The 13,736-nt window shown below is 35.3% G+C and overlaps 1 long non-coding RNA gene across 1 annotated transcript; it reads right to left on the bottom strand.

The window, feature by feature from the left end:
- Positions 1-396: 396 nt before the first annotated feature.
- LOC149251242 (uncharacterized) lies at positions 397-3,078 on the bottom strand. The gene is made up of 3 exons (XR_016265976.1): positions 2,804-3,078; positions 886-982; positions 397-789 (listed from the first exon to the last, which is right to left on the bottom strand). It is a non-coding gene; the product is annotated as an uncharacterized LOC149251242 (long non-coding RNA).
- Positions 3,079-13,736: the final 10,658 nt, after the last annotated feature.

Raw genomic sequence — 13,736 nt, forward strand, 5'->3', positions numbered from 1 at the left:
CAACACCAAGGCTCAGGTTGTAATTGTTCCTTTTGTTTCCTATTAATGCAAATGAGTCCATTCTTCTCAATAACTTGTTATTTATGAGTTGTTTCATGTACTCCTTGGTCTATGTGTTAAATATGTTTTATTCTATGAGATTATCAAGTGTTATTTAATCGTTTGATTGTTAGTGGATGCAGGTTTCAAAGTGAAGGAGGAGCTCATCCGGATCAGCGGAGCTGGACTGCTACAACAGCGCTGGACTACAGGTAGGATCTAAACACTTGATTTCTTATATAGTAAATGCATGTTTAGAGAAGGATTGCTCTTGTTTGTCTTGTTTGTCACTAGAGAGTCTTAGACTCCTAGGGAGGTTGGTTGTGTCCGCACTATCGACTCTTTCCAGTTTCATATTTTCATGCCCAGGTCTAGAGACTTCCCATCGAAAGGATCCCTGTAAATCGGTGATTATGTATAGACATTATGCTATGAAAACTTTTCACAAGTCACAGATCAAGAGACATCAATTCTACTATATAATTATTCACAAAGAGTAACCAGTCAGTTTCCTTCCGCCACATTGTATTGGGCTCTCAAGTTAGGGTTCCAACCTCCATAAATCTTCAAAAATGGTAGCTACATTTGACTAATTAAGTGAAACGGCCAAAATTGAAAGTAGTTAAAAGTAATTCGATCAAAAGGAAAATTAATCCATCATAGAGAGTAATCGGTCAGTTTCCTTCTGCCACATTTCCAGGTGCTCTAGAGCTAGGGGCTCCAACCTCCATAGATCTCCAAAAATAACATCTGCATTTCATTAATTCAGTGAAACAACCAAAATTGAAAGAAGTTGAAAGCAATTGGATCAAAAGGAAAATTTCCATTCTTCCTAAATACATATACCTGGCATTAGACAAAGTTAAGGCCGAAGAGACACCCTTGCCTCCACCATACATATCTTCTCCGAGAAGCAACTTGGCAAACCTTTCTTTAATCAACTCTGTATTTGCGCAAAAAAAACTCCAATTATTCATTCAATAATTAAAAACTTGTGTTCATTGTATTGTTTCAATCCTTAGAAACCCCCAATTTTGCAGAGTTCTCGGACTCCTTATATCAAAAGAAAAGTAAACTCTGCCTTCTCATAGCCTCAAAATTATCTTAAAAATTAGTCCCTGTTCAAAGACCATCAATATTCAAGCATGCCATTTTAAGCTTTTGTATTGTTCTTAGAAATTAAAAACTTCATATAGATAACCAGTAGTTTTTTTACAGATCCTGATAACCATAATTAAAGTGATTGGATGGCTAACAAAATTTTCTGCTTTTTTACTTTATCTCCACATTTGAATACAACTCATCTCCCATCCCATTCCCTCACATTCCATGACCAGGACACACCAAAAGAGAACAGAAAACAATTTCCAATATGGCTTTACACAAAACAAATCACAGGAAAATAAAAGAAGGAAAATCCAGCCTTTTCTTTGTTTTGTATAAACTTATAATCAAATTAGAGAGTCGGTAGTAAAAAAAAACCTGTATACCCATGATAATCAACAGAAATAATAACAATAAGCTGCAATTTTTACAGTCTTTCGCAAATCATCCTTGCTTTGGATGACGAAGAAAACAAGAACATGGCTCTGTAAAACTATAATAACTAAGCTACTAGTACTGCATAATTTTTTACAGTTATATGCAGCTGCTTCTCAGATCAAGATCATCCTTTGGAATAAAGGTTTAAATGACACAACTTCTTGATTATTCTTCTTGGATTAAAGGTATGGGAGGATGAAATTTTTTCATCATGTAATGCTACTTCTCCAATCATGGTCTTTGAGTTGGACTTGGTGATGGGATTTCCTGAAGGAAACAATGTGACTTTGCACCATGAAGGCTGAAATGAACTCAAAAACCTTGATTTCTTGCATTTTGAGCTCATGAAGCCTCTATACATACTCAAGAACATATATTAAGTCCTAGATAATTTCATTCCCAGCGGGATTTAAAACCCTTACCACTTCTTGGAGCATCTTCGCAACTCATTAAGCATCTGCACATAATTAGGAACGTATACTAAGTCCCAGATAGTGGTCATCCCGCCGGGCTTTAAAACCATTACCACTTCTTGGAGCATTTTCACTCGCTCGACTATTGCGGCGGAGCTCTTATGCCCGAATTCTTTTCCCACTATGTGGAGAAAAGAAATGGAGCTCTTGTGCCCGGATTCTTTTCCCATTGTGTCGAGAAAAACGACGGAGACAACTAGGCTAGGGTTACGTTTCCCCATCGAGTAGTGAAAGACCACCAATAACCATAATTAAAGCGATTAGATGGCCAACAAAATTTTCTGCTTTTTGACATTATCTCCACATTTGAATGCGACTCATCTCCCATTCCATCACATTCTATAACCAGGACGCACCAAAAGAGAACAGGAAACTATTTCCAGTCTGGCTTTACATAGAATGAATCACAGGAAAAGAAAAGAAGGAAAATCCAGCCTTTTCTTTGCTTTGTATAAACTTATAATCAAATTACAGAGTCAGTTGTAAAAAAAAAACTTGTATACCCATGATAATCAACAGAAATAATAACAATAAGCTGCAATTTTTACAGTCTTTCGTGGATCATCCTTGCTTTGGACAACGAAGAAAACAAGAACAGGGCTCTGTAAAATTATAATAACTAAGCTACTAGTACTGCATGTTGAAACCTTGATTTCTTTCATTTTGAGCTCATAAAGCCTCTGCACATACTCATGAATGTATACTAAGTCCCATATAATGCCAATCCCGTCGGGCTTTAAAACCCTTACCACTTCTTGGAGCCTCTTCGCTTGCTCGGCTGTCACGACAGAGCTCTTGTGCTCGAATTATTTTCCCACTGAGTGGAGAAAAGCAGTGGATCTCTTCTGGCCAAATTATTTTCCCACTATTTGGAGAAAAACAACGGAGACCACTAGGCTAGGGTTAAACCTCCCCGTCGAGTAGCGAAAGACCATCAATTTGGTTAACAGTAGCCGGTTGAGAGGTTATCAAATGCCATTCAATTGAAATTGTATCAATCTAACAGTAAATTATTCTCCAAACCTCTAACATTTGATCTGATAGTGTAGACCCATGCAGAGTGGTAGCTAGGGAAGTTATTTTCAGAGGGGAATGACTTACAATGTAAAAATATTAAAATAATAAAACTACTTTTTCAAATCGTATTTTCAAATTATCTCTCTAAGTTTTTACTCAAATTTTGAGCGGGAGTACTTGTTGGATGCAAAATTTAATTCCTCATCCAAGGAGTACCCATGTTTCATACTTTCGATGGAACCTACTACACGAAAAATGAGAAATACATGAAAAAACTTGATTGCAATCATATTTTTCATGTAGAATGGTCCATCGAAAGTATGCAACATGGGTACTCATTGGATGAGGAATCAAATTTTGCATCCAACGAGTTTTTCCACTCAAAATTTGAGTAAACCCATAGGGAGAAAAGTTGAAAATACGAGTTGAAAAATTAGTTTTTCCTTTTTTCCCTCTAAAATCTGATGATGTAATCTAATCTTATTTTATTATGTTCACTATTAGTTTATAATTTCCTTAGGAGGCCCATTTTAGACCTCAAAATTCCCCTAATGATCTACAAGGAGTGTTGGACCAGAGCTAGGTCGTTCAATCACCATTGTTGATATATATATATATATATATATATATATATATTCAGACCCATGCTAAGTCTTGAGCTAAGGTTTCACTACAACATATGAAACCAGGTTATAAATATGATTTTCTTTTTGGTGTTTATAAATGTTCAAGCAATGGGTAGGGGTTGATACATTCCTAGAGCCTTCATTTTGATATTGTAACTGCAATGAAAATATATATACATGTAAAAGCCTATGTTTGTATAATTTGAGACCAGTTATAAAGATACACCTACAACAATTTTCAACAAACTCTGACAACATTGGCCACATTATTGCCTTGTACTTGTTATCATGGTTGAAACCTCCATAAGTTCCCTTCATAAACTAGAAGCAAAAATCAACAGATCCCTTTCCAAGGGGATACTTTCTATGCTACATCAAGAACAACCACAAAAAGAACATGAGTTAGGACCCAAAAATTATGCACTTGGAACAGATTTGAGATGTATGGGTGTTACAAAAAAATCCCTTCTCAAACTAGAAGAACTTGCTTCACTCCTCTCCAAGGTACATCAGTCTGATGGAAAGAGCTTGATTTGGGCTCTAAATCCAACAATGCTTGCTCTCATGATGTTGACCACACCTATAATCCCTATAATGATGGCCTTATGAGGAGATTCTTTCAAACTAATAGTGGAGACCTTTCAGGATTTGGATAACAGTGAGGGCCCTACCTTTGGGAAGAGGCTAGAGATTCTATAATGCATGGCCTTGGTTAGATCTTATGACCTCATGTTTGAGTTGGAGTGTGATGATTTGATCCTACAAATGTCCCAATGCTTCTTCAGAATTAGGAAACATCATCTTGGCATAGTCATACCACACATATAGTCCATTTTTTTCTCATGTATGAGAGGCAATGATGTCATTTAAAGGAGGCTACAATCTAGGTTGTTAGCCATTTGGAGGGAAGAACAGTTGGTTTCATCTATCGCTTATGAACTAACTGAAAGATTAGTTGAGTAGAACATTGAGTTGTTCAAGAGACAGTTGACCCAGGAGGAGTTGCAGTGGATTCATGGTGAACAACCATGTAGCAGGAATGAGCTGGGGAATAAGGGCCTTTTCTTCATCTGCAAGGAACCTTGGGTACCTAATCACTCATGCTTGGGATATGCAGAGGAGATGGTAGAGGTAGAGCAAGAGAATATTCCTTCTGTATTTCAGGATGAGGAATCTTCTTTGGACGAGTCCATGGGGCCATACAAGGATGCCTATGGGGAGCATGAGCAGTCATGTGGAGTCATTACCAGCAGGCCAGATTTATATTTTGATATGTATGGTGAGCAGTCAATGGACCCTATGGGAGCCATTTAGGATGATGAGTCACCTGTGATGATTTAGCATGAGAAGCATAGGGTGGAGCATGAGTCAACTGAGGAGGAGGATGTGCACAGTATGCATGATGAGCCTTTTGGGGAGAGTTAGTTGGAGTTTCATATTGAGCCCATAATGGATGAGCAGCCACCCTTAGGGTCATTCATTGATGAGGAGCATACATATGTACAGACAAATAGTAGGGTGGCAGTATTTGCAGACACTTTTCCATTGGAGGTGTTCGAGGCTGACAAGATATCCTTGCAGGAGGTTAGTTGCCTAAAGGGTCATGGAGTTTTCGGACAAATGAGAGAGGATTTTTTTGTAGATTGTAGTGCATCCATCTTTGGGCCCGCCATTGATTATGTGTATATAAGTGCAGTAGTAGCCAGTAGAGTTGCGTATTTCCAGGCTGCAACCCTCTCCAGGACTACATAAACAGGGTTTGTAGCACACCTTTCCCACTTTTTCCTATTATGTTGAGAGGGCAGGTTTCCTTGGAAAAATTTTGTTGGTTAACCAGGTAGAGCATCAGGAGTTGAGCATGGACCAATATCAGCCTAGTAGACATATTCCTTGCATAGGTGTCCATACATTATATTAGCGGGAGATCATGAGTTGGTATCCTATTGATAGATTATCATTTTTAGTCAGTAGCATTGTACTGCAGGAGCCCTTAGATGAGGGGTATTATATGCTCCAATTGGCAGTAGGATGTAGGATGGCCACTTATTAGTATTTCATCACAACATTAGCATGGTGATATTGACCTTGGTCTATGCCAAGGGTTGGATTGGAGAGAGGTGATGAGGTGGTATTCAGTTGAGGGATTAGCAACCATAGCTGGAGACAAAGCACAACTAGAGCCATGGGATAGGGGTGTTGATAGTGGCCATGGTGGCATTGGGATCCAGGAGGATCTATTGATGGCAGTTCGAGTAAAAGCTTAGGCTAGGATCCAAGCATTGAGGGATTCGGTCTTGGTTTGGTGACATGGAGGTATGGCATCACCCAATGGTTTGTATGGGATCTAGATATTCATTCTTAGTTGCACGGGACTTCCATATTTGTTGACAGATATATATTGCTTGAGGGAAAGAAATCTTCGGTCAGAGGATTTGTGATGGTCATTTTTCTGGTGTTCCTAATGGCATTGTTAGGATGGACTTTTAGAGTTGGGGGCAGACGGGTCATAGGTGTAGGTTGGTGTCATCCGCAGGCCCATGGGGGATTTTGGAGGGGTTTGAGAAGTTTTTATGGGGTTTGATGACATTCACTTGGTTTATTCCATCATCCACGCAGTCTGCCTTTCGTTCTATTACATTCCGACAACTTTCAAAAAACATAGTTATTAATGGGCCTAACTCAATTAATTATGCTTAAGATGGCATTTCGGGAGGAATACTTGGAAGAAAACCTTAGTATAATAGCTCGTTGGAACTGAAATGAGAATATCTATAGGATTGGATGGTTATAAGTGATTTTCAGTTATGGTAGATGCATGCATTGCCAATATGGGAGGGTTTTGAGACTCAAATACAACTCACAGAAAGAATTTGAAAACAAAATGACAAAATTATAATATATATAAATGTCAAGGAGATGAAATTATTTATTACTTCATAGTTCAGAGGTTGAGAAAACTCCTTACCCTTCCATTTGAGAAAACTTCTTACCCTTCATCGTCATCTTTGTCATCATCATCATCATCAACACTGTCATCATCAACATCATTTTTGTGCAGGGCATGTTGGGCGACGGGTGAACCAGGCGACACGATGGTAAGGAAGACATGGTTTAATAAAGCTTTAAAATCTAAGACTTGATAAACAATGTCCCATAAAAAAATTCATGGTATGAAACCTTGTATAAATGTTTATTATATTTATCTCCTACTATATCTAATTCTAGTGTTCACTCTATTGATTACATGGAATATTTATTCAAGGTTTCATTAAAAGTCTTTAAAGGTGACTTACTTCTTCTCATTATTACTTGCAGTAATTCTTTGAACAAAATTACCCTCTAAAACTTCTTTGGAGTTCTCCAAATATACACATAGTTGATATGATTCGCTTAGTTTCCATAGGATTTCGGAGTTCAAGTGGAATTCCCCCCAAATGTTGATCTTAAATTATACTTATCCTTGATAAACTCCTAAACTTGACATGTTATAAGCTAAACCTGGCATATTCCAAACCTAATATAACTGATTTAACAATTTATTTCCATTCATAAACATAAATTATTAATATACCCTTATAATTCATAAACAAATGTAAGCATAAATATAATCAATTAAATATCCATAAATAATGAACACATTGATTTCTGAGACAAACTCACCATAGAAACATTATAACGCTTAACTTATTAGTCACAAAATTTATTTTTCAATCCATGGTGCTTCATTAAAGGGTCAAGTTTGTAAGTAATTTTTGAAGCATCTCTACATTTTATTCAACTTTTCTATCAAATGATGATGGGATAAACCAATATTGATATGATTCCATATATTATTATCTCTTTAGGGAATCTTCAAAATTATTTATTTCATGCATTCAAAGAGTACGTACCCCTTATATTTTATAGAAGGTGTGCTATGAACCATTATGTTGATTATATATGGGATATATATGGCTAAGATATATAAACCTCTCGTTGAACCAAGAGGCTCATTCTACAACCCAGTATGAGGGGATGTGTAAGTTTGTTCGTCCATCCGTCGAATTGACACGTGCTCTAAATAAAAAAAAAATGTGGGCTACAATAATAATAAAAATGAATATGTTGTAAAGTAATTAGAAGTAAAAAAAAATGTAAGATGTTTAAACCTTATACTTTTCAAAAATATTTCAATAGGAGATTTAAATAAACTATTTAAGATCTATGTTAACTAATTTGCGCTGATAAAATGTATTTTTGTACATGTTATGTAAAATATTTTAATGTCAATTATGTATACATTGTATATCATTTTTAAAAACTTATACATATATCATGAAAAAAATAAGATTTTATGGTTAAAATGTTTATTTGGTCCTACATATATACTCTATATAGCATTGAAAAATATAATTTAAACAAAGAAAAATTACACATTATATTTTGCACTCTAAAGAAGTTTGCATGTGAAAAAATTTTGCCCCTCCCATCTCATGTTAGATCCATACTTAAGATGGATCTATGTTGGTTGTATTCCAACACAAGTTCACAAGGCATATAATTAGTGCCTTTTATTTTTTGTGCTATTAGATGTTTGACATATTGAGTTTTAAGGAATGATAAAAAATTGTCCTTCATTTTCATTTTTTTTGTAATTCTCCAACACACTTTGCAATTTTATTTTCTTTGTGTGTGTTATATCCATCACAATCTAATTTTTCTCACATATGAACCAATGATTTTTAATATCTTCATCACCCTTGTAAAGGGGTAGATGGTGGTGCAACATTTGTTTGAGGGTGGGTTTTTAACTATATTGTAGTAGGTGGAGCTAGCCATAGGATAGTCAATGGTTTCTTAGTGTTTAATTGATCAAATTTGGTTGATTTTACTAGAAGGTATATTTCATCGATCCAAGAAGTTTTATATTTATAGTTTGTAAAATGTCTTGTTTGTGGTTTCATCACTTCCTTGCAATGTTTGAAAAAAATTGAGGTATCCTCCTCAAATACTAAATCATATAAGGGTTTCAATTGTAATATCTTTTATCTGGAGTAATATGTTATTATCTCCTTAAATAGTTAACCAATTTCACTTTTTTGGGGGGTATTCCTGCAAGGAACAATATATCTCTGACATTTACATGGTTTTCTAGTTCATACCACCATGAAGATCGTCACAACATTCTATGTTCCAAAAATAATTCTTGAACATGAGACATTATTGAACATAGATGACTTGTTACATAAGGATTTGGATGATATCGTATGTCCTAACTCCCAACCCCTATTATTTCAACATTCTCTACCATTCAAATGGTGACAATGCCTACCTCTACCAACTTATATATTCATTTAATTCAGGAACCATCAAGTATTTTTCCAATGTGACATTTATATAATCATCAAACCAATTTAGCACTCCAATGACTTGCCACTATTGAGGATTTTTTCCTTGGGATAGATGATGGTTTGCAACATCATGCATCACTATGCTTTTCTTTTAGCTTTTGTCCCTTCCAACTTTTTGAATTATAATCGTTGTCTTATATGATTTCATTCTTTTGAGCATCCTTTTCTTATTTTTCTTCATCTAGTGCATACTCTCACTCTCTTGTAGTTAACTTCCTCATTTTCCTCAACATAATGACCCTTCAATGTGTATCAACTAATTACTCCACTCCAGGAATTCTCACAAATTGTCACCCCCCGCCACAAAGCCAAAATTACTTTTACTAGTTGAGAAAGGTACCACAATTAACCATTCATTTCTAAAGTATTCCTAAGATTCTTGAGCAATTTTTCAACTAGTCTTCAAAAAATATTCCCACCTAGATTGTCATTTTTCTATTAGGTACAAGTTAGTCTTGTTAGTGGAGATTGGGGTTCAACAACGTTCCAAATGCCTTGGCCAATCAAGAATTTGTGAATTAAGCTTGGTACTATGTAGAGGAACTAGTCATACAATTTTTCATAAAATATTGTTTTAACATCATCAAAGGATGCCTTTCTTCTATTGCTTGCTCCTCACAAAAGTCATCTAAGATTTTTTTGACCCTCTCATCTAAGTTTTTTTTACCACTATTAATCAACTTAGAGATAATTCATTAATCTTAATTAATATTAATCATGTGCACCACATTCTATAAATTTCTTAATTTCTTTAAGAATGGATCTCCACTCTCATGATCTTTGAATATTCATTTCCTTCCTCCCCTAAACCTCTTTCAATCTAGTGGCAAACTAGGTCGATGAAGCAAGGATAACCCCTGAATAATGAATGATTGTTGGATTGGCTACCCGCTTCCTTTGAGTCTCAAATCTACATGGGTATTCGTACTTACTAAATAATTATGCACTAGCATGTCAATTTTACAATGTGGTCATGTTGGCTTATCGGTCGCCCAACTCCCTTGGCTTAGTACTCAATGTGAGAAAGCATAGAATCAATCTAAATTCCATCCACCAATTAAGTTCAAAAGGACAAACCTACTTCCAGGTATTTCGACACTCATAGGAAATATATAATAATATGTAATATTATATATAACACATATTATATATAATATATAATATATATTACATATTCCCAGATGCGGGTGTACGTCGGAATTGATATGTTGGCGGGGGAACGGGACAGCAAGTGGCCTGGCCACATGGCCCTCTGTAATCTCACACACAAAACCATAAAACGAATTAACAGTAGCAGTAAATGGCATTTAAGCTGGCACTCTAATCTACCTGGCTGCATCTACCTGCCTCCACTCTGCTTAATGGCACCCTCTGGTAATTTCAACTCCACCTCCTTTGTCTCTAATCCTTCGCCTCTGCAATGTCATTGTCCACTGGCTGCAACAGAACCAAGCTCACACTCTACTATGGGCAGGCGTTGCAGCATTCTATGCTGCATTGAATTTGGCTCGGGTAATCATTATTCGCGGAGCTTTATCTACAACCTCATTCTCCATTCTGTGTCCGTTGTTATTCCTTCCTCTGAGTAGACCTCTAAACCTGTTGCGCCTTCTCAATTCTCTGCCTCCTAGCAGATATTCTCTTCGCCCCCGCGTCAAAATGCCTAGGCTCCGCCATAGAATGCGAAGCAGAAGAGGGAGTAGTAGAGGCAGACAACCTCGCTCTCCACCCTCTCCAGCCTCAGACTCCTCCTCCCCCTCGGCTCATTTGGTCTCTGGCCGCCATCCAAACACTCACAGCGGCAGAGGCCACTCACGAGCTCTCCGCTTCCAACCAACGCAATCTGCCTCTCCAACCATTGACATTCCTTCCAACCCACAGCAACCCCTTCGCTCAGCCCAATTCACTTATCGTTGCTCCCTGAACCAACCAGTCATAACAGCCACCATCTCAATTACCTTCCACGAGGAGCCAGCCAATGAAGATGAAAGCGAAGAGCCAGCCAGGGACGATGGAAGACCACACTGCGCAAAGGAGAAGAAGGACAATCCTCAGGACAAGAACACTGCGGAGAAGAAGAACTGTGATCCTCAGGCAAAAGAAGAAAAGGGTGCGATGCAGTAGGAAGAGGACGACATTGATCCATACAGGTGTTTCATCATTGAGGAACACCCGTTGCCGCCGCATGACACCTGACTTGCTAGCACAACATGCCACACAACTTGCCATGTGTCATTAAGTCTCAGGTTTCTGGAATTACATCAATAGGGTTTTTTTGTGCATTTTTGAAAATCGTGTTAGCTATTGTGATTGATTGCTGGTTTCCCCTACGCGGGCAGCAAGTTCATTTTTGCAATTTCATTTTTGAACTGGACTGGTTTCCCATTTTGGGCAGTCACAATCTTGTTTTGTTGTTATATGCCTTAAACCATGGCACGGACATGCAAAGGCCAAAGCCTCAGTGTATCACTATGTTACATTAATAGAATTTAGAATTATTTAGAGAAAATATATATATTACATATTATATATTATATATTATATATTATATATAAAATATATTATATAAATATTATATATAAAATATAAAATATATTTATATAATATAAAATATATATACATATATATATATATATATGTATATACATATATATATATATATATGTATATACATATATATATATATATATGTATATACATATATATATATATATATGTATATACATATATATATATATATATGTATATACATATATATATATATATATGTATATACATATATATATATATATGTATATACATATATATATATATATATGTATATACATATATATATATATATATGTATATACATAAGCCTCAGTGTATCACTATGTTACATTAATAGAATTTAGAATTATTTAGAGAAAATATATTATATAAATATTATATATAAAATATATTATATAAATATTATATATAAAATATAAAATATATTTATATAATATAAAATATATATACATACATATATATATATATATATATATACATATATATATATATATATATGTATGTATATATACATATATATACATATATATATGTATGTATATATACATATATATACATATATATATATATATACATATATATATATATACATACATACATATATATATATATATACATACATACATATATATATATATATACATACATACATATATATATATATACATACATACATATATATATATATATACATACATACATATATATATATATATACATACATACATATATATATATATATACATACATACATATATATATATATATACATACATACATATATATATATATATACATACATACATATATATATATATATACATACATACATATATATATATATATACATACATACATATATATATATATATATACATACATATATATATATATATACATACATACATATATATATATATATATATAATGTATATATATATATATATATATGTATATATAATCAAAATGTGGAGGGCCTAATAGGTTAGAGCGAGCACCATAATGAGGTTGTCATATGTTCATAGTCGAGTGGGCGCCATAATCGAGTTCTCAGAGAGGGCATTCCATAGGGCAGTAGAGGGCATTCAAGGAGGCCACGAGGGAATTTGAGATACGAGAACGATGGTATTCCACAGGGAAACATTCGAGGAGGCCACAAGGAAGAGGGCATTTGAGGCCAGGAGGGCATTTCAGTTAAGGTCACAAGGGAATTCGAGCAGGGAAACATTCTTCAATATGGCGGTAAGAGGATCCTCTGTTTGCTTATTTTTTTATGAACCATCTCACAAACCTTAGTTTGGGATCTACTGTGCTTTTATTTTTTTTACATTCTTCCCAAAGGTGCCCAGTTTCATGAATTCTTGTATTTCCCCTTCCAAAATTCTTTTTTTCCAAAGTTCCAAATGAAGCGTAGGAAATAGTACCTAGGTTTGTTGCAAATAGGTTGCCTCCTTCTTCCATAAGCTTGAATCCAACTCTTCTCAGTCCTTTATTTGCCTCATAGTCGCCCACCTATTTCCACCCAGGGCATTTATTCATGGGTCGATCACTCAACCACTTAAGAGTGTTTTTTTTATGCGCCTGCTCTATTGATTGGAAGAGGGTTCTCGAATGCGAGGGTTGACCGACCTAGCTTTACAGCTACGTCTCTCCTGGCCTCACCAACAGGTTAGCGGGTAGGTAGATAACAATTTGGTTAGGTTTATATATGTTGCAAGGTGTTATATATGCATCGGTTGATATATGTTGCAAGGTATTATATATGCATTGGTGGGTGCCAAATAGCAGGGACTTGGAGACCAATCTGTTCTTAAGATCCCAAGTATGTGTTGTTGTTCGACATGTGTCGGGGTCTTTCCAAAGACCTTATGTTTGATAATCGTCATGGTCTACTCAATCTCACTTTATTCGCTAAGATACAGTATTTCCATAATATGTAACATATATGAGACTACTCTCTTTGTTTTACCTTATATGACTCATTCATACACTGAACCCATGTAATAGCTCATATCAATCATACTGGTTTGAAACTATCTTATAACATGCATTGATCATACTTAACTTAGCGGGATGTACATTGATGAGGCCATAGGTAT

The sequence above is a fragment of the Pinus tabuliformis genome, chromosome 7 (genome assembly GCF_031772625.1).
Source record: "Pinus tabuliformis cultivar Carrire ecotype Pingquan chromosome 7, CPIR1, whole genome shotgun sequence".
Lineage (NCBI taxonomy): Eukaryota > Viridiplantae > Streptophyta > Pinopsida > Pinales > Pinaceae > Pinus > Pinus tabuliformis.